This window comes from Lissotriton helveticus, chromosome 3_2 (assembly GCF_964261635.1).
Source record: "Lissotriton helveticus chromosome 3_2, aLisHel1.1, whole genome shotgun sequence".
Classification (NCBI taxonomy): Eukaryota; Metazoa; Chordata; class Amphibia; order Caudata; family Salamandridae; genus Lissotriton; species Lissotriton helveticus.
Window position 1 is genome coordinate 280,194,957 of NC_136062.1, and position 24,179 is coordinate 280,219,135.

Genomic DNA, 24,179 nt, shown 5'->3' on the forward strand with positions numbered 1-24,179 from the left:
ATGGAAGTCAGGAGTGCGACACTACAAATCATATGAAAACACTGGGAAAACATATGGAATTGATTTATGAAAATCCGGATTGTGGTACACCAAATGAGACGCAATCAAGGAATATCAAGGAAAAAAATAGGGGAAGTAGAGATCAAGGTGATCTTAAAGCAGATTGTACAGATAGAGATATTAATTCGGCTAACATTAAAAATTCAGATGGAAATTATCATACTGGCCAGGTTGATATTAATACCCATGTTACCACTACTAAAACACTATTTGATCAAAAATCAAAAAATACGGGGGCGTGGCTACGCAAGCGGAGATGGCGGTCGCAGCTTACTAGAGCTCCCGCCTGCCCGCCATTAATCCGACAGTTTATCCTGGTCCCTGACCCCAAATACCCACACCAAAGCAGGGCGATTGTGGCCAGGAGTGTCGCGGACCCTCCGGTACACTTAGCGGTGGTCCTGCGTTCCGGAACCAGCCTAGGCAGCGAGGCGAGTGGTGCGGCCTAGGGGGCTGTGGAGCAGCCGGGGCCTCAATTTTGGAGCTCCCCGGCCGGGGAGCCGTGCAGTGCGCCGCTTGGCCTGGTGGCGGCCGCGACGATTGGCAATCCGGGGCATCGAGGGCGCAGAAGACTTGCGCGGATCTCCTCGCCCAGCTGCTTCGTGAGGAGACCCGGGGGCAGCAGAGGATAGGAGGCGGCCGAGACGGCCTGGTGACCTGGGCGCAGCCGGGACCTGGATTTTCGCGGCCCCGCGTCCACCTGGGGCCTGCGGACTTGGAGGGGATCGGACGCCCTGGTGATCCTGCCCGGCGGTGAATGGCCCGGGACACAGATGACCGGCGGGGCGGCTGGCAACAACAGTGAGTAGTGGCCCTCCCCATGCCCCTCCCCCGGACCGGAGGAGACACAGGCGCTGTGGCGCGAGACACTCTTGGCCTATCTACCCTTCAAGGGGGGGGTTGCTGGTCGTGTGGGACCCTGCTCATTTGCGGTCATTGAGGCCTGTCCCGCTCTGGACTAGACATTGGGCCATACCAGAACGGCCCCTCCAGGACCCACCGGGGGGCCAGCGTCTGGACATTGCTTCCCCCCCCCCCCCTCCCACTATATTGGATAGGCTCCAACGGGGGCGGTCAGACTCCCACCCATTCGGCTACATCTTGGGGGCCCTCATAATCTCGGCAGTCATGACCAGAGGAGGCGGTGGCTCCACCAAGCAAGTGACCATCGATAAATTTACGGGCCCGGGGGGGGCCCTGGACCGTCGGGGGGCGCTCCGCCTGGAGGGGGGCCGGACAATGCAGCCCTCATGGCGGCCATCACCCAGTCGAGAGACATGCTGGACGCCAAGATAGGGGCAGTTGGCGCGGATGTGACCCTGTTGCGCCAGGACCTGAGAAATGCCGTGGCGCGTATCACCGAGACCGAATCCAGGGTATCGGTGGTGGAAGAAGATGTGACTACCCTTAAAAAGAAAAAGGCGGCGATGGAATCTGCGCAACGGACCACTGCGCTCCGTGTGGAAGATGCCGAAGGGCGGGCACGCCGCAATAACCTCCGCTTTATTGGCTTTCCGGAGCGCTGTGGCAAGGGCAACATGGAACAATTCCTCGCACAATGGCTGGAGTCCTGGATGCCCCCGGGGACGCTATCTGCCTGCTTCATTATTGAAAGAGCGCACCGAGCCTTGACGCAAAGACCACCTGAGGGCGAGCGGCCTAGGGCGGTGATCGCTAGACTGCTGAATTATCACGACAGGGACGCCATACTGAGGGAAGCTAGAGCCAAGGAAGCCCTCCTGTACGAAAACAGTAAGATCATGATTTTTCCTGATTACACTAAACTTGTGCAACAACAGCGTCATTCCTTCCTAGCTGCCAAGGCAAAGTTGAGAGGCCTTAAGCTCCAATACTCCCTGCTGTACCCGGCGCGCCTGAGGGTGATCTTCCAATCACAGACACTGTTCTTCGATACGCCGGAGGACCTGTTCAAATGGACGGATGAAACGGTGCGGATCAGACCTAATTCTCAACCAGGACTCAATCCAGGCTCTCCTGAGGGATCACCACGGGCGCAGCGACACCGGACGATGAAGAATGGTCGGAACAAACGCTCCAACTCGCGTAGGCGTGCGGCCTCGGTAGATGGCACTCAGAACAGTGGTAGAACCGAAGATTTGGAACACTCTGGCACGGATCATTGAGATCTCCGGGGCCTTGGCTCCTCTATTCTACTATTGATGCTGTGAATTCTGGTGGGACTCATCGGGCTGCCTGAGCCCTATTGCTTGCCTGGCTGTGCTGCTGCCCTGGGGCAGTACTGCTTCTGTCTCCTGAACGTGGATGGAGTTGTGGGGTGGGGGTTCGGGGACTATGTGATAGGGGCTACCACTCTCCAATTAGAGAGAGGGACACTGAGGGAGGGGGGGTGACTTTACGGTTCCTTGTTCGGGGATGTTGGGATCCATTGGTATGGGTGGGCCCGGGCCCTCTGTTCTGGTCTCGAGACCGCCCATGCCGCGACAGGTACTTCATGGTTCATTGAGGTATGGGGTGGGGGGAGGCGGGTTGCGGGTGGTCAGGGTTGTGGCCGCTGAGTTGGGGCTGGGGACCGTTTGGGGCTGTGGGACTGAGGGGTCTGTTGTTGTTGGGAGGGTCGGGGACGGAAGGGGTGGGGGAATGCACGTGCTGTATTTTGAAGACATGGAAAGAGTACATGGGGAGTGGCGATGGCACCGGGGGCCGTCATGTTGGACTTCAATTGACTATGGTTGACTCGCCTCGCGGACTCCCCCGGGAGTCCCTTCGGATAATCACATGGAATGTCAGGGGGATGCTGGATGTAATTAAAAGGGGAGCGGTCCTGCGGTGGGGAAAAAGGGAGGCTGCTGATGTACTCCTGCTCCAAGAAACTCACATGATGGGCTCTAAGGTTCTTAGCCTACAGAGATTTGGATATCATCAGGTCTTTCATGCTGGTTTTGTCAGGGGTTCTAGGGGTGTTGCTATACTGGTGCATCGTAGAGTTGCATACGTTCACGAGAAGCAGTGGGCGGACCCACAAGGCCGTTTTATATTCATCAAGGGCATGGTGGGCGGGGAGCCAGTAGTGTTGGGTAGTGTGTATGCCCCCCCCCCTCTGCAGTGGGCCCTATCCGAGAGGCTGTTTGCGGTGTGGGATGATATTCCGGAGTCCTTGGCGGTGATTGGCGGCGATTGGAATGAGGTAATGGATGTGCATGTAGACCGTCAGAGGCGGCAGGGAATGCTTGCTGGTCCTTCTGCGAGTTCCCCAACCCGGTTGCAGGCTATGGCTGAGGGATTGGGATGGATGGATGTGTGGCGGCATTTGCATCCGACAGCGCGAGAATACACATATGTCTCTGCAGTGCATGGCTCGTTCTCGAGGCTGGATTATGTGTTTATGCCTGCCGTCTGTCTGAGTAGAGTGCGCAGCGCGGCGATGCTTCCAAGGGGCCTCTCGGACCACTCCCCTGTCTCAGTCACAATAGACCTTCTGACGAAGAAACAACCTTTCCGGTGGAGGATGTCCTCGTGGCATCTCCAACAGCCCTCTTATGTCCAACACCTGTGGGAAGCTGTTGCACACTATTGGCGTGAGAACCTAGTAGAGGATATGGATGTAGTGGTAGTCTGGGAAGCCATGAAACCTACTATAAGGGGGGTGGATATTGCTTGGTGCGCTGAAGCCCGCCGTGCTCGTCGGGAGTCGACCACTACGGCTGCCAAACTTGTAGAGGAGCTAGAGCAGCGGAGTCGGGGTGGAGGGGACGAGGTAGCGGTGCGGCTGCTTCTCCAGGCGCAGCAGTCCTATGCCACTCTCCTAATGGACGAGGCTAAACAGGCGTGGCTCGCCACGCGGAGCAGGATATACCAGTGGGGAGACAAGTCCAGTACCATGCTCCATAGGTTGTGTCAGCAGCGTCTCCAGCCGATCGAGCTGCCGGGCCTCACTGGTGAGGACGGGGTGACGATGACGGAACCGGCTGACCTTGCAGCGAGCTTCGCCGATTATTTTAGGTCACGATATGCCCCACAAGATAGTCTCAGCGCTGAAGACGTAGCTAAATTTATCGACGACTTGCCCCCTCGGGCGGTTTCCGACGAGGCTAGACGGGACCTAGATGCTCCGCTTACGGCGGAGGAACTAGGGGAGGCGCTGGGTCAACTGAATGTCGGTAAAGCTCCGGGCCCGAATGGCTACCCGTGTGAATTTTTTAAGAAGTTCCAGCTTCTCCTCGGGACCCATTATCGGGCTGCTCTAGAGGCGGCACGAGAGCGGGGCGGACTGCCGCCTGACTGGTGCCACGCCGAAATTGTTGTTTTTCAAAAACCTGGTAGACCCCCTGACCGACATGACTCGTATCGCCCCATATCGTTACTAAATATGGAAGCCAAGATTCTAGCCAAGGCGATAGCGAATCGTTTACTTCCCTATATGGTGGACTTGGTCCACCCAGACCAGGCAGGCTTTATGCCCCACCGGGCGACGCGGCACAACATTAGGCGCGCGCAGGCGGCGGTGGACGCGATGGGGGTCCTGGGAGAGGAGGCGGCTTTATTATTGGCAGACATACATAAGGCGTTCGATTCCGTCAGTTGGACGTACCTTTTCGCGCTCCTCTCCCGCCTTAATCTGGGCCCGGTGCTTCTGTCGTACATCTCACTGCTTTATACAGATGTCACGGCGTCCGTTAGAGTCGCTGGGGCCACGTCGGGGATGTTTCCCATCGGACGGGGGACCCGTCAGGGGTGCCCGTTGTCCCCGTACTTGTTTGCGCTGGTCATGGAGCCGCTAGCGTCGTGGGTTCGCATAGATGCACAGCTGCGGGGTTTTGTTTGGTCTGAAACCCTTATCGATAGAATTGCCTTATATGCGGACGACGTCCTCTTCTTTCTTACTGACTTGGACCGCTCGGGGCCCCGAGTGTTGGAGATGATGAGGATTTTCGGAGAGGTCTCGGGTCTCAGCTTGAGTGTAGGCAAGTCTACCCTCTGGGTGCTGGGAGGCAGGGCGGAGGTGGGCCTCTGGGCGTCAGGCTTACGGCAGGCAACTGATGGTCTGAAGTATTTGGGGGTGTTCCTATCTGAATCCGCCAGTGTTACGTGGGAACGTAATATTGTGCCTGTATGGGGCAAAGTTCAAAACGATCTTAAAACTTGGTCCCGGATGCCATTAACCATTTTTGGCAAATCGGCGATATTTAAGATGGTGGCTCTTCCCCGTCTATTGTATCAGTTGCAGAACTACCCTCACCCCATCCCTCCCCAGTGGTTTCGGCAAGTTAATTCCGCCCTGTGTCACTATCTGTGGGCCGGGGGCGCAGTCAGAGTTGCCCTGAAGACGTGCTTCCTCTCCACGTATTGTGGAGGTTTAGCCACCCCAGATCTGATGTCATATTATCAGGCTTCACAGTTGCTCGTACTTAATGAATGGTGGTATGGTGATAGAGGGGACCCGGCCTACGCCCTGGAGCGCTCATTGATGGGCGACCATACCTTGCATACGGTGCTCTACTCGGCTCGGCTGCGGCGAATATTGCCATGCGTCACGAGGGTGGTCTTCACGGTGTGGCGGCAGGCGTTACGTCGTATGGGTTGGTGGGGCAGGCTAACTGCTGAGACACCGTTGTGGCATAACGGTCAACTCCCCAGCCTGATGACTCTCTCTGGGTTCGACGGCTGGGATGCTGTTGGGATATCGACATTGGGACAGGTCATGTCCGGGACTACTCTTAAGTCCTTCCAGGACCTTAGTGCTGAGTTCGAAATGCCCCAGACCCAGTTTTTCCGTTACTTGCAACTCCAACATGCACTTACACCCAGTATCGCGGACCTTGACTCGCTCCCTGAGTTTAGCCCCATCGAAGCTAAGATATTCATGGGGGACCTGGGTGACAAGAAAATCTCTCGTATTTATCAAACGTTGGTGACCCACTGCTCCTCCACCTTACTGCCTTTGAAAGCCGCATGGGAGGCTGACGTAGGCCCCCTAGACGAAGACGACTGGAGGGAAGCCCTGGAGTCCCCACGTGGAACCGCGATAGCGATGAGGCTTCGCCTCATTCAATTCAAGTATCTCCATAGGGCTTATTATACACGAGAGAGGCTCTGGAAGGCTGGACTGATTGGCTCGTCGGATTGTTTGCGGTGTGGCGCGACGGTGGGTACGCTGCTGCATACAGTGTGGTCATGCCCTAGATTGATCGGATTCTGGAGGGGCGTATGGAACTGTTTGTCTGAGGTTTTGGGGTGGGACCTCCCACGCACCCATCGGTTGGGCCTACTCCATGTACTCGAGGGCGTGGGTGGGAACATCTACAAGCGCCACTTGTTGCTGCTGGGCTTAATAGTGGCTAAGCGGGACCTAGCCAGGGCGTGGAAGAGTGTCCGGGCCCCCCCCCTGTGTGCATGGAAGGCCGGCTTAGATTTTTATATGGGATTGGAACGACCTGTGTTTGAGGCGAGGGGCTGTCCCAATAAGCATTTTAAGATCTGGAAGAGATGGGCGGAGTACAGGGGGCTGCTTCTTGATCCCCCGGAGGTGCCGGAGGAAGAGTTGTAGACAATGGTGCCTGGTGCCTCCTTGCTGTGTCATGCCTTACGACCAATGTTACTGAGTGTCTACTGCACGTGCATGGGGTTAGGGTGGGATAAGGGGTGTTGGGTGTTGGGGGGGACAGGGGTAGGGGAGAGGGATCCTTACTTTGACTTCTTCTTCTTTTCCTTGGTTCTCTTATGATGTGTGTACACTATGCTGCAATGTTTGGTGGCGCTCTCCTGATTGTGGAGAACCACGCCTTTTTGCTCTGCTTTACCTCAAATAAAATAAAAAGTTGTTGTGAAAAAAAAAAAATCAAAAAATACAGATAATCAAGGTCTAATATCAATATGGGATATATTTTATCAAACTTTAACATTAACTTTAGAAGCACTGACATACCAGTCAAACAAAATGGATACCCAAATTGAAATTCTTGGAGTCATGGCCAACGCAGTCTCTGGAATAGACCAAAAATTAGCCGAGCTAAATAACTTAATAAACAAAGCTCAAAAAGAAGCAGCATCCAACTATTTTGATTGTACATGTGTACCTATAATAAACAAACTTGCAACTATCCCAGATGTAGTAAACACCATATTAGAAGATGTTAAAGAATTAGTACACAAAAAGTATGATAATAAAAAAAAGGAGATGTGTTATTCTCTCTGTAATGAACATGAAGATCAAAAAGAGGGGTTGGGATATTCGGAAAAAAATTCAATTGCCCCTGCAGAAGGTAAAAAAGTGAATCAAGTTGGGTATGGAATGGACATGAATGTCGAAACCATGCAAGAGACTCAAGAAGAGTCTAATATGCTATATAGTAAAGAATCACTGCCCGATTTCTCACCACAAAGCAGTAAAGAAGGAACCGACAAGGAAGATCATTTAGTCTATGAAATAACAAAGAGACAAAGAAAAAAAATTTGCAAGGCAAGAAATAAGGCAAAGAGTGAAAATATAGCAAAAGCTGATTCTAAATTGGAAATATCTGTAGATATGATAAATGAACAACAAAGTCAAGGGAGATCAGGAAAACAAAATAGTGATGTCCTTGGGATTCAGTCTGCAAAAGCAGGGAAAGAAAATGGAAAATACTATGACATATTTACAAAGTCGGGAAAAAACTGGGTAGACTTTACAGACCAACAAGTTGACTTAGTAAAAAGTGAGGGCAAGAAAGACCAAGAGGAAAAAGCTACACATGGGCAAAAAGAAAATGGATGTGTAATAACTAAGAGCTTTATGTGTGATATTCAAAGTAACCCGATTTAAAAAAAAGAAATCTCTGACTTTTGTAGAATCCGAAATCCGAAATCCGAAATCTCTTTAAATGAAGACCAAAACTATATAGGTAAAAAAGTACAGAGAACAATTCACCAAGATCAAAATAAGCCTCCAAGAACAAACGGAAGTATGACGCAACAAAAAGAAGATCTAGTTGTGCAAAGACAACGGATAGATGAATCTATGACTAACACAGCAATAACAAAAAAGGAGATCAACGATAATGGATATAAATCTAAAAAGCATGACCTAGTTATTACAAGAATCGGTCAAGTTAAGCATATTATATGTAAAGACTATCAAGCTTGTGATGGTAAATCGTTACTGCTGAAAAGTACTGCACAAATCCTTTATACGACTCACGATGTAACTACGACAATTTGAATAGAGGTAATATTCTTCGGCTGCTGAAGTCAGTACCATCATTAGAAAATGTGACCACAAAAGATATTGAATACGTGGGGTTTATACAAAACCCCGAAGGCAATCAACCATTAACACTGCTAACCATAAATACAGATTCCGTAGTGGATCAAATCCTGCATGAACAAGAAATATTTCAAAGCTGGGGGATAAAGATTAGCCAACCTGTCCTAAAGTTATATCCTACTCCGCTTATAAAAGAAGAATCACCCACGATTAACTTTAAAAGGAGAATGAACAACTTAGTGTATGCGATACTATAAAATCCCTTGGGTAAAATACATCGGGATGAGGAAAATACCATGGATGAAATAAAAGTTGGAAAAATAAAACAAATTACCGAAAATTGGATTCGGACAGCAATGCATGGACAGTGACAGGATAGAACACAATATAAAATAGAAGAAGGGAATCCGGATCACGTACCAATAGGAGTATGCTCATGGAACATAAATGGTATATGTAAAAAGATAAAAAATGCTCAAATAGATACTTCAACAAACCTCTATCAAATCATACTCCTGCAGGAAACATGGGAAATTGACCCCTTTTTGTTACAAGGATACAAAGGATACTATGTGCCTGCAACTAGATATTACAAATTTGGCCGACCATGTGGAGGCTTGGCGATATTCATTTTGATTGATTTGAGAATTACACATGAGCAATTGGTCACGAACAATTCTAACATCCAAGCAGTAAAATTGAAATATGTAACAAGTGGGAAAAAAACTTGAAACGTTAATATTAGTTAATATATACATTCCACCTAAGTACTCGTCAAAGAAGGATATAAGTGTAGCTTTAACAGGTTTTTTATTAGAACAAATAATAGAAGACCCGACTGTTGAGTTTATTCCTACAGGTGATTTTAATATAAACCTGTTAATACATTTAATACGGGATGTTTTTACACAGTCCCAAAATCACCAATGGGTAATTCCTGAACAAATATTGGACTCCCGAACAAATACCAAGCATAATCCAATTGGAAGAAAACTACTGATGGACGTGGAAGCACTGGGACTAAGAATATTAAATGGCAGGTTTGTAACTGATATACCTCCAGGTTGGTCATTCCAAACACAAAAGTCTAAATCAAGAATAGATTATACAATGGTATCTATAAACATTTTTGATAAAGTTATATCGTATCGACTAAGGAAAGTGTTAGAAAGTGATCACAGCCAACAAATATTACAAATTAAACTGTCATCTTCAAAACATCAAAATTATTTAACAACACCTGGTCAGACCTGTACCACCAATTATAGGAAGCTCATATGGAAGACCAAAAACAAGCACGATATGAAAGAAAAGGCGCGGGAATTAATTAAAGAATGTTTGAAAGAACATATTACACAGTCTGCAATTAAGCAGTGGGAACTTTTCACGCAGAAAATAGTTCAACCGTTTGATGCCACATCTTGTGATAAAAAAAACGAATGCCCAAAACGAAAAAGAGGGATACTACTATCAACCTCCCACATGCAATCAAAAAAGCTAAGCAGACCCGAAATAGACTGAGGAAGCAGCTAACCAGGCTCCCAAATATTGAGGAAATACGAATGCAATTTAAAAGTACCAATTGTAACTTGAGGAAATTACTTTGGAGCGAAAGATTCAGCAAGAACTTTGGACAAAAATCTTTCATGCTTGTAACCAAGTAAACTCAAGGGAGTTTTGGAAAATTATTAATGGTTTAAGCAGACCGAACAAATCTATGGTAGCATCCACCTTAACTGAAGATGAATGGTTTGTATTCCTTAAAAAGACACTAGACCCTGTATCTGAACTAAACACAGAAAGACAAACAGTCACTGATGATTAAACAGACCTAGAATCTGATCTGGAAATTGTCATTACAGAAAATCGAGTGATGAACTTAATAAAGAAACAAAAAGATGGAGCGCCAGGACCAAATGGCATCCCTTTTGCACTCTACAAAGAAGATCCAGACTTATTGGCCACATATTTGACAAAGCTCTTTAATGAAGTTGTGCAATCTGGACAAATACCAATATCTTTGAGAGGATCGATAATATCTCCTATCTATAAACCAGAGATATATACCAGAGAATTATCGCCTGATTACCCTCCAAGATACTGACGCAAAATTGTTTGCGGGTTATTGCTATCAAATTTAACAGATTGGGTTGTGGGAAACCAAGTATTACCCCCAAATCAAACTGGGTTTATTAAAGGTCTAGGAACCTGCACAAATATATTAATTCTATTGGTTTTAATGGATAAGGCACTTTTAGCTAAACAGCCCCTCTATTTTTGTTTTGTCGATTTTAAATCGGCATTCGACTGCGTGAACAGATACCTACTTTGTAAAAACTTAAGGATCAAGGAATTCCAGACTCACTGCTAAAATTGATACAATTATTAAACTCTGACAACTGGGTCAAGGCAAGAATTGGTGATGGTCGAATATTAACTAATAAAATGCACACGATGGGAGGCTTAAAGCAAGGTTGTGTCCTTGCCCCACTGCTTTTTAATCTATTTATAGCAGATCTGACTATTGCACTGAACGAAGTCAATGCACATCCACCGAGGCTAGCTGGAAAACAAGTATCTAATTTGCTGTACGCAGATGATGTTGTACTTCTAAGTCAAACCAAAGTGGGCCTGCAAAGATTAATCGATCGCATATCAATGTACGCAAAAGAAAACGAAATGGTAATAAACTAAACAAAGACGAAAGTAATGATAGTTACAAAAAATACAAGATTTAAAAATAAATCCTAATGGAGACTGGAACAAACTCAACTAGAACAAGTTGATTACTACCGGTATCTCGGAGTTATATTTAATGATAGCAGAAACTTCCTTCCACAAAAAAAAGATATTACTAGGAAGGCTAATAGTTTGGTTGCTGCATTTAGGATTATACAAAAAAAATTAACTGCATTGTCCTACGGCCCTTTATTAAAGATCATATCAGCAAAATTACTGCCCACATTGACGTATGGCTGTGAGGTATTAAATGGGAAAGATGCGGAGATAATTAATAATGCAGTGGCTAAAATCTACAAGATCTTATTTCACCTACCGCATAATGCCTCGCAAACACAGGTGAGGTTGGAATTTGGGATAAGTAACCAGCTGTCTGCAAGAAAAGGTCAAATTCTAAAAGTATGGAATCGTATAAAAATTACCATGGAAACCAAATGTCCCAAATACTATGGCAAGAAGTCAAAGACAACCGGAAATTGCAAGCCTGGGCCTATCTAAATAAAGCTAAGGAAGAATTTGGCGTAATACCAATTTGGGAAAATACAATTACCCAGGAGAGTTTCAAAAGAACAATTAACAAACTGACTAATCAACTGTCGCTGATAAAAGTTAAAGAGGTATTTGTAAAAAGAAGACACGCATGGCCGATTATAAACGGATTTTTAAAAAAACAACCTCAAGAATATCTTAAAACACCGTGGTCGCAGCAAAGTAAACAAATCTTTATCAGAGTACGTTTTGGATTATGGCCGGGTTTATCTCATTTACCATCATGGAAGAGCAGTGAGGACAATACTATATGTAGGTTATGTAAATGTGGGCAAGAGGATATTATACATCTACTATGTCTTTGCCCTGAATTAGAAGGTGAAAGGAAAACCACCCTTAAGAGACTACTCAATGCTCGTGGAGTAAGGACATGCAGACAAGCAGTGATAGCATGCCTTAACCCTAAAGACGTACTTATGAAATTTTTATGTGTTGTTGGTAAAAAGCTTGATGACTACATTTTTGTATTTTATTAACTATGCGTTATTAGATAAATCATGTTTATAGTGTTTTAAAAATTGTTTTTACCTGGTGATATTTTAAGCATTTTTGTAAGATTTTAATTAATCAAACAAATAATAAAACTTTCACTCAAGGAAACCGGAGGATGAAAAACCAGGGAAGGAGAGGCAACTGGACTGACAGGTACCAATGATGTTGAGGGCTGCGTCACATAAAAAGCTGGCAACATATATGCTGAAACAATGGTTGTGAGGGGGGTGCTAGCAGTCACAGTTGCTGTGGATGGCAGGGAAGCAGAAGGAAGAGAAAAAAGAGAAGGAGCCGATGCCACGGCCGTCGAGATGGCAGCAATAGATACAGAAACAGGGTCAGTCGAAGCAACAGTAACAGGTGGCTGTGAGGGCCATGGAACAGGGGGATATATCTTTTGTGGGGCATACAGGGGTGGGAGTCTATTCTTCAATAACTGCTCTACGAAAGTATAATTTTCTTCCTGGGCCACATAAGATTTGTCAATATGTAATCGAAACCTCCTACCTACACGTTCAATCCCTATCTCCTGTTCCTTTCTATCATGCGCTACAGCTTTCTGAGTCAATGTTTGCATTCACCCCTTTTGTGCCTCCCTTTCTATCTTTAATTGTTTCTGTTTAGCCTCCTTCTGCCACATTCGAAGAGAATCAACCATAGACTGCCTACTTCGTCTCACACACAATTTGTTCTGTAAAAACCCACTTTTTTGGTCATCAAAAGTGCCTGTCAACGTCCACTGCAACTCAGCATTGTCCCTCGTATATTTGTGCCATAATGTACTAAACATAATAGGGCCAATACCATGTTTCACATACAAATCAAGATTATGAGTGCTTTCTGGAGGTGCCAGCTGAGCTTTTTCCAATCAAGCATCTGCAGAACAACAACGAAAATAGTAAACCAAGAAACGACTAAGTCCAGGCATTTTCAAAAGAGATCCAAATTCATTATTTTGCTTGGCAAAGCAATTGCAAGTGCTTTGATCCCAAAGACGGTCCTCAGACCGTATCAAAGGCAAACCAAAATGGCACCATATCAACAAATAACCAAAACAAACTCACCTGATATATGCAGGTCAAACAAATGTATTCTCCACTACCAACTCTTCGGACAAAATGGTCAGATCCAAGGGTTTGGCCATTCAGGACTCCAGAAGGGATGAGTGCTGGGTGAGGAACCGTCTAGCGATACAGATGGGGCAGCTGTGAGTACAGGAACTCTCTCATGCAGGGATCCCTGATCTGTCCGTCCGACCTGACAATAGCCCGACCTCCCCACCTGCCCGTGTGAGGGGATGGGTCACTCATCCGAATGAGTCCCTGTTCGGGGGTCAACTGAAGGAAGCGGCCTGTTTAGTGTCACCCGGGTCACTCACGTCCACCTGTCAGCCTTCCATACCAAATGAAGAGTCTGTCAGATAGTAGAGAATACAAACCAGTATATGTTTATTCAGATACACCCGAGCGGAGCCGGGTCTGCCCAGTCTCTAGGAGTGCTGCAGAGTGTGACTGGCATCAGCAAAGATAGAGATACATTATGTACAATTCAGAACCGTTGAAGCCGCGACCAGAATGGAATTTTCCAGGCAGATGCAGCTAAACAAAGAAGTACAGTAGGATAGGTTTTGACTCTGAGGCCGGGCACACACTATCTCCTACCCAAGGTCACTATGTCCGTGCCCACCACTAGGGGTAGAAGGCCTCTTTCTAGAGGGAAAGGTATGCGCTAATAAGAACAGTGTATTCATTAGCTGACCTAGGCCTTGAAGAAATGAAACTCACCAGAAACCGTTCTTCAGGAACACAGACATTAGTTTTGATCATGGTTCAAAATGGTGGGCAAACACAAAATGGTGCTGCGAATGCTAACTTACATAGAACAATGCACAAACAAAGGCAGCGAAAACATTTTCATTCCAACAATACCATGGCTTCCACATGCAACTAATGTTCAAGAAGAATTTTAACCTGAATAAGAGGACATTGTATCTGGCATTTATTAGTTTTAAAGTCTTGTTTGAGTCAATAAATCTGTCTAATTATTGGCTGACATTAAAACTTGAGTGAAGTTAAAACTTGATCCAATAACGAGGTGGATAATAAGAGAGGCGTGGCTAGCAGGGTCAAGATGGCGATGCACTCTAAGGAGGCTTAACGCTACTACCCCATTATCAGGCATTCATCCTTAGTACTATCGGACATCTATCATTGACGACTAGACCATTTTCCTCCCTCAGTTGCCATCCATTGACCACTGCCTTTACTGAGGAGACTGGTGTAGGGAGTTTCGGTGAGGCCCTGCCTTGCGGCCCGCACCTGCTCCTGAATGAAGGGTCACTTTACACTGCTTGGGGAGTGCAGTAGACTACATCCCTTTTGACCACCAGGTACCCTAGCTTATAAGTCACAAAGCACGCTATCCCTGGTATGATTTCCAGTTGGGCCCAGCCCACCTGGAGGCTTTCCCCTTTTTCTCCCTCACATTATTTGGCTTGTCTGTAGAGTTGTGGGGTAGACATATAGATCTTATCAGCTGCCTGCTGCCGTTCCTCTGAGCAACGGGCCTAGTGGAGCTGCAGGCACTGTAGGGCTGATCATGCTGCGACACCATGACACCACGATCCACACAAAGGTGTCTGCAAGCGGGCCCATCTGGAGGTCGACATGGGAGAAACAACATGCAGTCGTCAAGCCCCCAGATTGATTAATCAGATACTGCATAACCAGCGTAATCAACCAGAGGCCGGATGCTGCCAGTGCTGCGGCACCACATTTTTTCCCCTAGTGCACGCAAGTGGGCCCCACTTTATGCCACTCTCCCTGTATTCATTAAGTGACAGGCCTGCCTGGTGCCTCCTTGAGCTGTTCCTTGGGCTGCCCCTTGGGCTGCTCGTGCTGCGGCACCCCAGCGCCCCATCGCACACTAAGGCGCATGCACGTTGGCCCTCTTTGATGGCGCCTCCACATGGACTCTGATGCTTTCAGCAGACGCATCGCAGATGCCCTTCCTTTGTGCTGATTTAGATCACCTTGTATTGCAGACACTACTCCTGTCATTGGATTATACAGCTTGCCGGTGTGTGGGGAATTCTAGGCATATCCAGCCCAACAATGGGCCCTCAAATGCTCAGTGCAAGCCAGCTGGCCTTGAGACTCCTCCACTCAGTAGTCCAACCCCTGACACCACACCAGGCATCAACTAGAGAGAAGCCACGTGGATACCTCAAAGCTGCGCAACCACCGAATTCATCTCTATCCCTTGGTACCAAACTGAGCATTGTGCTAAACGCTGTGAGAAGATAGGGGCAACACTTAACTTGAGCAAACATACACGTCACTTGAAAATCGAATTGATAAAGTAACTGCAGACTTCACACTACTACATGCCGACCACCGCAAATTAGTCGACAAAGTGCACAATGTGCACAATGTTGAGCAGACATTAGCTGAACTTTCAACCGGCAACTTGCAAATCAGAAACCTTGCAACAGGTCCTAGATGACAGTGTACACTCTCTTAAGTGCAGGATAGAGGATGAGGAGGGACACTCCAGAAGGAACAATATTTGTATAGCCGGCCTTCCAGAATGTGTTGAGGTCCAGGATGAGGTGACTTACGTTGAAAACTGGATCCGCGCTCTACTCCTCGGTGCAACACTCTCTCCCTTCTTCTCTGTTGAAAGCGCCGACCGTGTGTCAACCCGTAGACCCCCCTCCCAGTGCCAATCTTAGGGCTTTTCTGTTAGGTCTGCTAAATTACCGGGATACTATCTTGCATGAGGCTCGTAAGCTACAGGACATCAAGGTGGATAATGCCTCAGTTATGGTCTTTCCTGCTTATACCATGGCTGTGCAGTGACAGAGGAGTTCCTTCCTGGTTGTTAAGCGTCAACTCTAACTCTATTTGCTCCTGTTCACAGCCCGCCTTTGCGTGGTGGCCGAGGGGGCCACATGCTTCTTCAACTCCTCTGCGGAGGCATAGGACTGGATGGGGTCCACTGGACTTATGACTTCGTACCCTTTGCTATCTGAAAAGGCGCAACCTTGGAGAGCATAACCGAGGGCTGCCATCGTGGGCACTGTCTGCATGGTCCTTCACACTCCGGCAATGCTCTGAATGTGGAACAAGTAATTTTGGAGAGACGCCAGGCCCTACAGTTGGCATACACAATACGGGGCCATGCCCGAGCCCCCACACTGATATCGGCTTCATAAAATTCTTCAGTGATGATGGCTCCTCCAACATGTGGTCCTCTAGGGTGGACTTACTGGCCCCACCTGAGGTGACCGCGCAGACAGAGGACAACTTTATCTAACGTGCCAACAGCTGATGCTCCTAGAGTCTGCTTAACTGTTCGCTGTTCCATTCTTGTGTTGTTTTATTCATGCATGTGTTAATCTTTCTTTATTGCAGCTGCTGGGGGCCTAGTTCCTATGGGAAGCTCTCCTATATGTTGCACAGTTAGCCTGTCCCCTATTGTGAACATGGCCAGACTGGCTGTAGTGGGCCCTGGGTGTTTCCCTGGTGGGACGCCAGGGTGGGGACTGGTTTTTGACGCCTGGGGTGCTGTGTTTGTTACCAGGCCGGTTTTGCAATATCAGCCCCCTGTTACAAAAGTGGCAACGGTGAGACTGGAGTGGTGCTACCAACTAGCAGCCCCCTCCCTGAGGCCAGCCGAGCTGTTTGACAGGGCCAGTTATGGTTACCAGCCCGGACGTGATTGTGAAATACTGTATAAGGTAGCTCATCACTGTACTCCATATCTATTTATCCTTCACATGTGGGGTGAGGCACTTTGGGTTCTGAGCCTCCCCCCAAGTTTCTTTCCAACTGCTTGTAGGCCTGGTTACTAACTTATGGCAGTTCAGCAGTTTGGGCAGATACCTGTTGTCCCTTCGCTTTGATAATATTTCATGTTAAATACCTTTTTCCTTTTCCAGTTATGATTGATTGCCTGGGAATTCCCAGCCCTCCTGATTGCTCTCACCCACCATCACCGCTGTGTCACAAGATCCCCCCGACCTGAATGGGCTAACCGCATGCTGGGCAATGCCACATTTCCCACATGACCCACACTAGCATCGTAACCTGGAATGTGTGGGATTTGCACACACCATCGTGCTGTTATGCCATGTACCCGTACCTCAATTGTTGATCCACTCACATAGCACTATTACAGGAGATGCATTTAACACTAAAAGACTCCAAAGGCAGTGGCAGGCCATGTATTAAACACTGATTATTCCTCATTCGCTAGAGGAGTATTGATCTGGGTAAAGCCGGGGACCCAATTTGTAGCAGATGAGGTTGTGCTGGACACTGAAGGCCGATATGTGTTAATACAGGACGCCTAGATGGTTGCCGACTCTTGCTGGTTTCCACATATGCCCTCAACACAGATCAGACCTTGTTCCTACATAACGCTAGCTGGCCAACTGTCTTGTTGGAGTGGGATTCCGTGGCTTACAGGGGGTAACTTCGTGTTTAGTACAGCTCTATTTTCTCTTTCCCTCCTCTACCTCATATGCTTACCACATCCAGTGCCCAAGCACTAAGTGACTGGCTCCAGCACTGGCAACTCATAGGTATGTGGCACGCTCATAATCCTATTGCGCGTGTGCACTCCTTTTAATCCTCCCAGCACAAGCTCCATGTTAGAATAGACCTCTTTGTTGGGTCGACTAGCATACTCCCTTTTATCCTGCAAACAGACTACTTGGGGCTTATGCATTCGAACCACAAACCCCAATATCGACAGCTTGAATGGGTGAAAGGTATGCTTGCCATCCCAATGTGGTGCCTCCAACCTACAGACCTACAGCACTGGAGGACCCACCATGTTGCGCCTCGCTCTCAACTGCTATTGCTGACTACTTTTAATTTAATGGCAACTCTGCCTTTAAAGTGACCATCGGAAGGCATTGCGTTTGATTGAAATGGAATATTCGCAAACAGTTTGATGGCAATATTTCCCATATTGAGCGCACCCTTCAACGTCATAAGACCTGGTCGATACATGTCCCAGCTCATGCCCACCTATTAATGGAAGCGCGCAGCGAACATACTTCACTGCTGGAACGGTTCTGATGACTTAACTATGCTGCATATTTATTTTGCACCCATGCATCGTCGGATCGCACAGGCCGGCTATTGGTGTGGCTGATACATCAAGATCAACCTAGACACCCCATGCTTTCACTACTCTTCTCTACGGGATGCCTCCTATATGCCAAATAAGACATACACGTGGAATAAACACACCACTATATCTCTCTAAACCAATCAATCACAGTAGTTCGCCAGGACAGTATTGAGGCATTCTTCCCCATGATCCAACTGACCATCATCACAGCTGAACAGCGGATGGAGCTCGATGAACCCATTGCTCCTAGTGAAATCCAAGAGGTCATCAGGGCCCTAGCAACAGGTTAGTCCCCGGGGCCAGGCGGTCCACCGGCTGAGTACTGCAAAGCATATGCTTCTTTGCTGGTTACCTCAACTACACATCCTCAACGGAGAGGCCCTATCTGTTTGCACTATCATTATAATATGATTCCTCCTTTTGTATTTTATGGAATTGTAACCATGCTGACTGTATTATTCTTAATCATATGTATGCTTATGTTGATTAAAATACTGCGCTTGAGATCACGTCGTTAAAATAAACATTTTAACCTTACTGTGTTTCTATTTTACTCCTGTTGTGAACTGGTATGAACGTATAACAAAAGAGTGTTCGCACTTCCCACCATTCCTGAGATGGTCCTTAGTCGCGTTTTCTAGGTTGTCTAATCATTGGTTTCTTTGTTATAGGTCGTAGAGCTAATGTGACACTGATTGCTAGTCTGGTAGGGGATTTTGGGTGCTAATGTGAGTTTTTGGCATTCCCTAATTCACTGAGGTCCTGAGTCTCTCTGCACAGTTCTGTGTCTGAGCAGAATCCCTGTAACATTTCAACATTAAATGCACCCTGATTCAGATTCCCCGGATGCCCCCACAGGAGAGTGTGAGGCAGGGGTTGAGATCTGACAACTTAGTTTGCATCAGCCACATGGGGCGTTGATTGATACTTACATGCTCACCCCACACAATTAAGGTTTGCTGGGTCGGTGGTTGGAAACATGAGTATTGTTGGCAAATATGGGTTATTGGGCATAGGACAGTTGGGAGCTTTAGTTTGGTCCAGTTTACTTAGTTCACTGTCCCCCTATGCTGTTGATTTTCTTATTATTTGTGCCTTTGTCAAAATAACACGCACTTGGCCTTACAGTTATCCCCACACGAACAATCCACTAAGACGCCATTGCGCTGTGTGCATACACTCTATTCTCCATGCATTACCAAATGCCTGTTTACATGTTACATGTAGCAATGTCATGTATCAAACACTCTGTGGCATTATAAAGCTGACCAACATTATACATTCCGTATTCATGCCTGAATGGTACTGTATTCTGTCCTGATATGTCAACTCCTTACCCTTGTTTAAAATCCAATAAAATATTAAAACAAAAACAAATGAGGTGGATGATAATAGCCATTCCTTCAACAATGCAACCATAAGGAGCTTAGATATCCCCACCTTAACCCCATCCTCCACCCCCGGGGATGGAAATGGCTAGTATGCACTTACCATGATGCCTGCCATGCCTATGTACTGGGCGGGCCACCCGTATTTCTTAACCAATTCATAACCTACTAATTAATGACCTGGCAGAGGCTCTGCTTTAAATCAAAGCTGGTGTCCCTACACTTGGGCAAGGGATGTTTTTCAAACCTCTTTTCCAGATACTGTAGTGATCATAGCTCATACTTGAGATAGCATTGAAAATAACTCTGGCACATTTTGAAGACTATGGATTAGGTGACCAACCAAACAAAAACAATGAGTTTGAAAGTGAATTGAAGGAAAAACTTATATTGTAGCCTTTTTATAAGTGGCACACAAGTCAATAATGTTAAGACATGGCATTTTGGGCATAGGTTTTGAAGCCAACTCATCCTAGAGGGCGCGTTTAGATAAAACAAAACTTTGATGCCTGGTTATGTGAAAAGATTAATCAGAAGGTGTGGCGGCCATTTCATAAAATCTGCCTTGGAGATTTATAGAGCCTAAGACTTGTCTGTGGCGTATCCGTCAAGATTCTTGGAATGAGTTAACTTGTTAGCATTGGAAATCACCACTTGTACTAATACTTGAGTGAACTCTGCAATCGCCACCATGGACATGCCATCGGAAGTAGGTGTTAACTAGAACAAAGAAATTGGCAGCAATTAAAACAATTAATGTCTTAGGTTGTCAGATAAACTAGCAGAAGGGTATTATTAAACACTGTTAATAAAACCATTGAGCCACGCTAATTGTTTCGAGAGGAATAGTGTAGAGTTCCTTTCATTCTTATGCAGTAAGGTCTTTCACATGTATGGCCATGCCATAAATCACTTATTAAGAACATGAACTATGGACGGCGCGCAGCGGCAAGATGGCCGCACCCTGAGGAGGCTCTGCTGCACCGAGACAAACTTCCTCACGAAGGGACCTCCCAAAGGGACAGTGTCCGCTCACAAACACTTGTGATTTCGTCAGAGAACGCCAGGTTGCGGAGGCGAGTTTCCGACCTTTATTGAGAATGCGTTGACCTGTTTTCAGCACAAATTGGATTCTCCTGTTGTTCCTCGAGATCGGGCCGCCATTTTCATCGCGCTCAGAGCGGTGCATCACAAATCTCCTCAGCATGACCCGCATTACGACTGGCACAGAATAAAACCTCCACAATGCAAGTAAACTCGCCTAATCTTTCTATAAGCATGGCGGCTGTCACCAAATATGCGCTTTGGTTTTTGTAACTTATTCTCCTCAGGTGTTTCTCCACAGCGTGCGAGCTTATTCAAGCACAATTACTTGTCCCTCAGCTTGCAGCTTTTACTGAGAATATACCTAGAATACTCTGCACCAGATTTAATATTATTGCAGCTGCCACTGTATAGTCACTTGTAACTGCGCACTCAACTCTGCATAGTTCTAATAGTATTGTGACTGTCATAGTTTTGATAGTATTGTGGCAGCCATGGTACTGGAGCTTGCATCTACCTGTATATAGCTGTTGTGCAGCTCATTATTTCAATAACATGCTGAGCCTTCCACAACGGCTCTCCTTCTTTGCGTATTATATTTGATTAAACACAGCTTTTTGGTACCTGCTGAGTTGATACTGTGCTTTTTACCTGGATTTTGGACTCTGTAACCTCGTTGTGTCGGCAGCAACTCACACTCTACCAGTCATTCCACTGAAGTGATTGCATTTTCCTCGATCTCGCTTTAATAACATTATTGTCTCTGGTCTTTTCCTGCCTTTGGTGTTGGTCTTTGACTTTACTTCTTGCTCAACTATTCAAAATGGATCTAGCGCTCTCTAATAAGTTGCATGGAACAGCTGGGACTTCTTCTGGGGGTCAGAAGGACTCTACAGCCAACAACAGCAAACGCCTTAAAAAAGACCCTTCCTCTCCAACTAAGTCCCTTCTTCCCATCACATTGGAGGACATCATGGATGAATTGCGTCTCTTCCACCCCTTCATGTCGGACACTACCACCACCCTCCAAAGAATTGAGGAAAAATGGTCCGGCCTTGACAAGAGACTATCTGATGTTAATAAAAGGGCAACGACACACAGGATGTCATTGCCAAAGTCAAGACCCTCACCAAAGAAGTTCACCAACTCAAAAAATCTACTGCGGATTTAGGAAACCGCAACCGGCGTAATAATCTTTGTATTTATGGCATTCCTGAAGGTTCTGAAGGATCAGATATGATCACCTTCTTGAAAACTCAGGTTTTGCAGATTGTTGGCCTCTCAAAATCAGTTGACTTTAATATTCAAAGAGCATATAGACTAGGGCTTTAAAACGCATCCTTTGCCACCAAACCAAGAGGTATTATCGCCTATTTTCTGCTTTACCCTGATCTTATGGAAATCCTAACGGCTGCCAAACAACACAAACAGATGTACTGGTCAGGTCACAAGGTTTTTTTCAGTTAGGATGTGTCCAAACCAACTGCTAGTAGACGCAAATAATGTCTGGATCTCAGACCAGCCTTAAAATCCATGAACACCCGCTATGGCCTTATACATCCCTGTTACTTTAAAGTGACTTACAAGGACAGAACTCTTTCATTTGAAGACCCAGCTGATCTCCGGAAGTTCATTCATACACATCGAGAAGAGCACATGGAACTTGGAAAACATTGATTGGTTTAATACGTCTTCTACTTCACTCCTTAGGTTTTGCATTTGTTGTTTGTCATTGCTAATTTTTCCTTTTGTCTGTTTTTAGGATTTTCTTGTGCTGTGGTTGAAGATTCCTGATTACATCATCCGTCTGTCTGTTTGTTTGACGTATCCAATTGACTTGTTCCCCTGTCTCTGGTAAGCTCCCTTTTTCCTTGTCGCATTTGTTTATTTTTTTTCCCTTTCTGGAATATGTTATCCTTTCCTTTTCATCTGAAATTGTATAAACAATATTTGTTTCTCGGTGCCCTCCCCCAGTGGTGTGGTTGTTTTGGTTTTTGCCGCCCCACCCTCCTCCACAACGTTGTTTCTTGTTCTTTTTTATTTCACTACCATGACTAAAGCCCCTTGGCTTTCTGTCATCTCTTCTTTATCTCCTTCTACACAACTTCTTTCCTCCTTGCTATTTTTTTTCTGGCAACATTATTCTTTTTTTGACTTTCTTCTAAAAAAAATTCTATTTCATCTCAACCTTTGTTCCTTACTTTTCTCTTATCTTGTACCTGCTGTGACCATTTCATATGAATACCTTTCCCCGGGCTGTCTTCTGCTATTTACTTTTCTTCATTCTTATGCTTACCTTTTTTTAACATTTACTCATGAAGGGTCTTCGCATTATCTCCTGGAATGTTAAAGGTATTCGCAACCCTGTTAAAAACAGCGAGTCTTATCTCATTTAGCGAGATTGAAATGTCAAATTGCATTGTTGCAAGAAACACACCTCAAAATACAAGATCTGTCTTCACTGCGTAAGCAATGGGTAGGAGACATTTTTTGTTCTCCGGCAGTGAATAATAAAAATGGTGTTGTTATTTTGTTTCACAAGTCGTTAAATGTTCAGTTGCAAAATGAGTTTCACGAAACAGTGGTAGATGGTTATTTTTGAATGCTACTGTTAATGATACACAACTTTCTTTTTGTAATGTTTACGGCCCTAATGGCATTGATTTAGCTTTTTGGAACAAATTTTCTACTCTTCTCTCTTCGCATACAGCTGATAGCTTAATTGTGGGTGGTGATTGTAACCAACTCATGGACCCCTTTCTGGATCGGAAGTCACAAGCCAAGTATGTTCCCAATAAGATGCAAAAATCGTTCTATAGAGCCATTTCCTCTAGAGGACTAATTGACACATGGAGAATTTCCCATCCCGACACATTAGAATTTTTCTTCTTTTCCCCTGTTCACAAATCTCACTCCCGAATTGATTATATTTTCCTTACACACCACGCCTTGCAATTCATGTCTAATTCAGAAATAGGCTTTATCCTCATTTAAGACCACACCCCCATCATTTTAGATCTGGATTACCCTACACCATCTCCCACCTCTTGTCGCTGGCGCTTTAATAATTCTCTTCTCTTAGACTCCCAATTTGTTGAACAATTTGCATCCTTTATGGAAGAGTTTTTCCATAACAATCTTCACTCTACTCCTCATTTTCATTTTGTTTGGGATGCCTTAAAAGATGCCGCACCAGGATTTGTTATTGCTTATGTATCTCAGAAGAAGAAGAAAGCTCTCTCGCAGTTTTCCCTTATCCTTAAACAGATTAAAGACCTTGAACATCAATATTTCACAACAAACTCTACTGATACATTATCTTCTCTCATTAAAGCAAAAATGCAATACAATTAACACTCAGGGGATTGTGCCAGTAATAATCTTCTAAAATGTAATGCAAAGATATATGGTGGACGGAATAAGGCGGGTAAATCTCTTGCAAACTAACTCAAAATTAAGCCAAAATCCAAAATTATTGCTATTAAGGATAATCAAGGAGTTTGTCATTCTATAAATGATAAGATTCTTGACTGTTTTGTTCA

At 45.9% G+C, this 24,179-nt stretch overlaps 1 protein-coding gene across 2 annotated transcripts in view; it reads left to right on the forward strand.

Annotated features, from left to right (window-relative positions):
* LOC144826656 (hydroxylysine kinase-like) overlaps positions 1-24,179 on the forward strand; it is a 248,876-nt gene that overhangs the window by 73,884 nt on the left and 150,813 nt on the right. For both annotated transcript variants that reach the window (XM_078685215.1, XM_078685216.1), the window contains exon 2: positions 22,400-22,491. The gene's annotated coding sequence lies outside the window, so the exon portion shown is untranslated. The remainder of the gene's footprint in view (positions 1-22,399; positions 22,492-24,179) is intronic.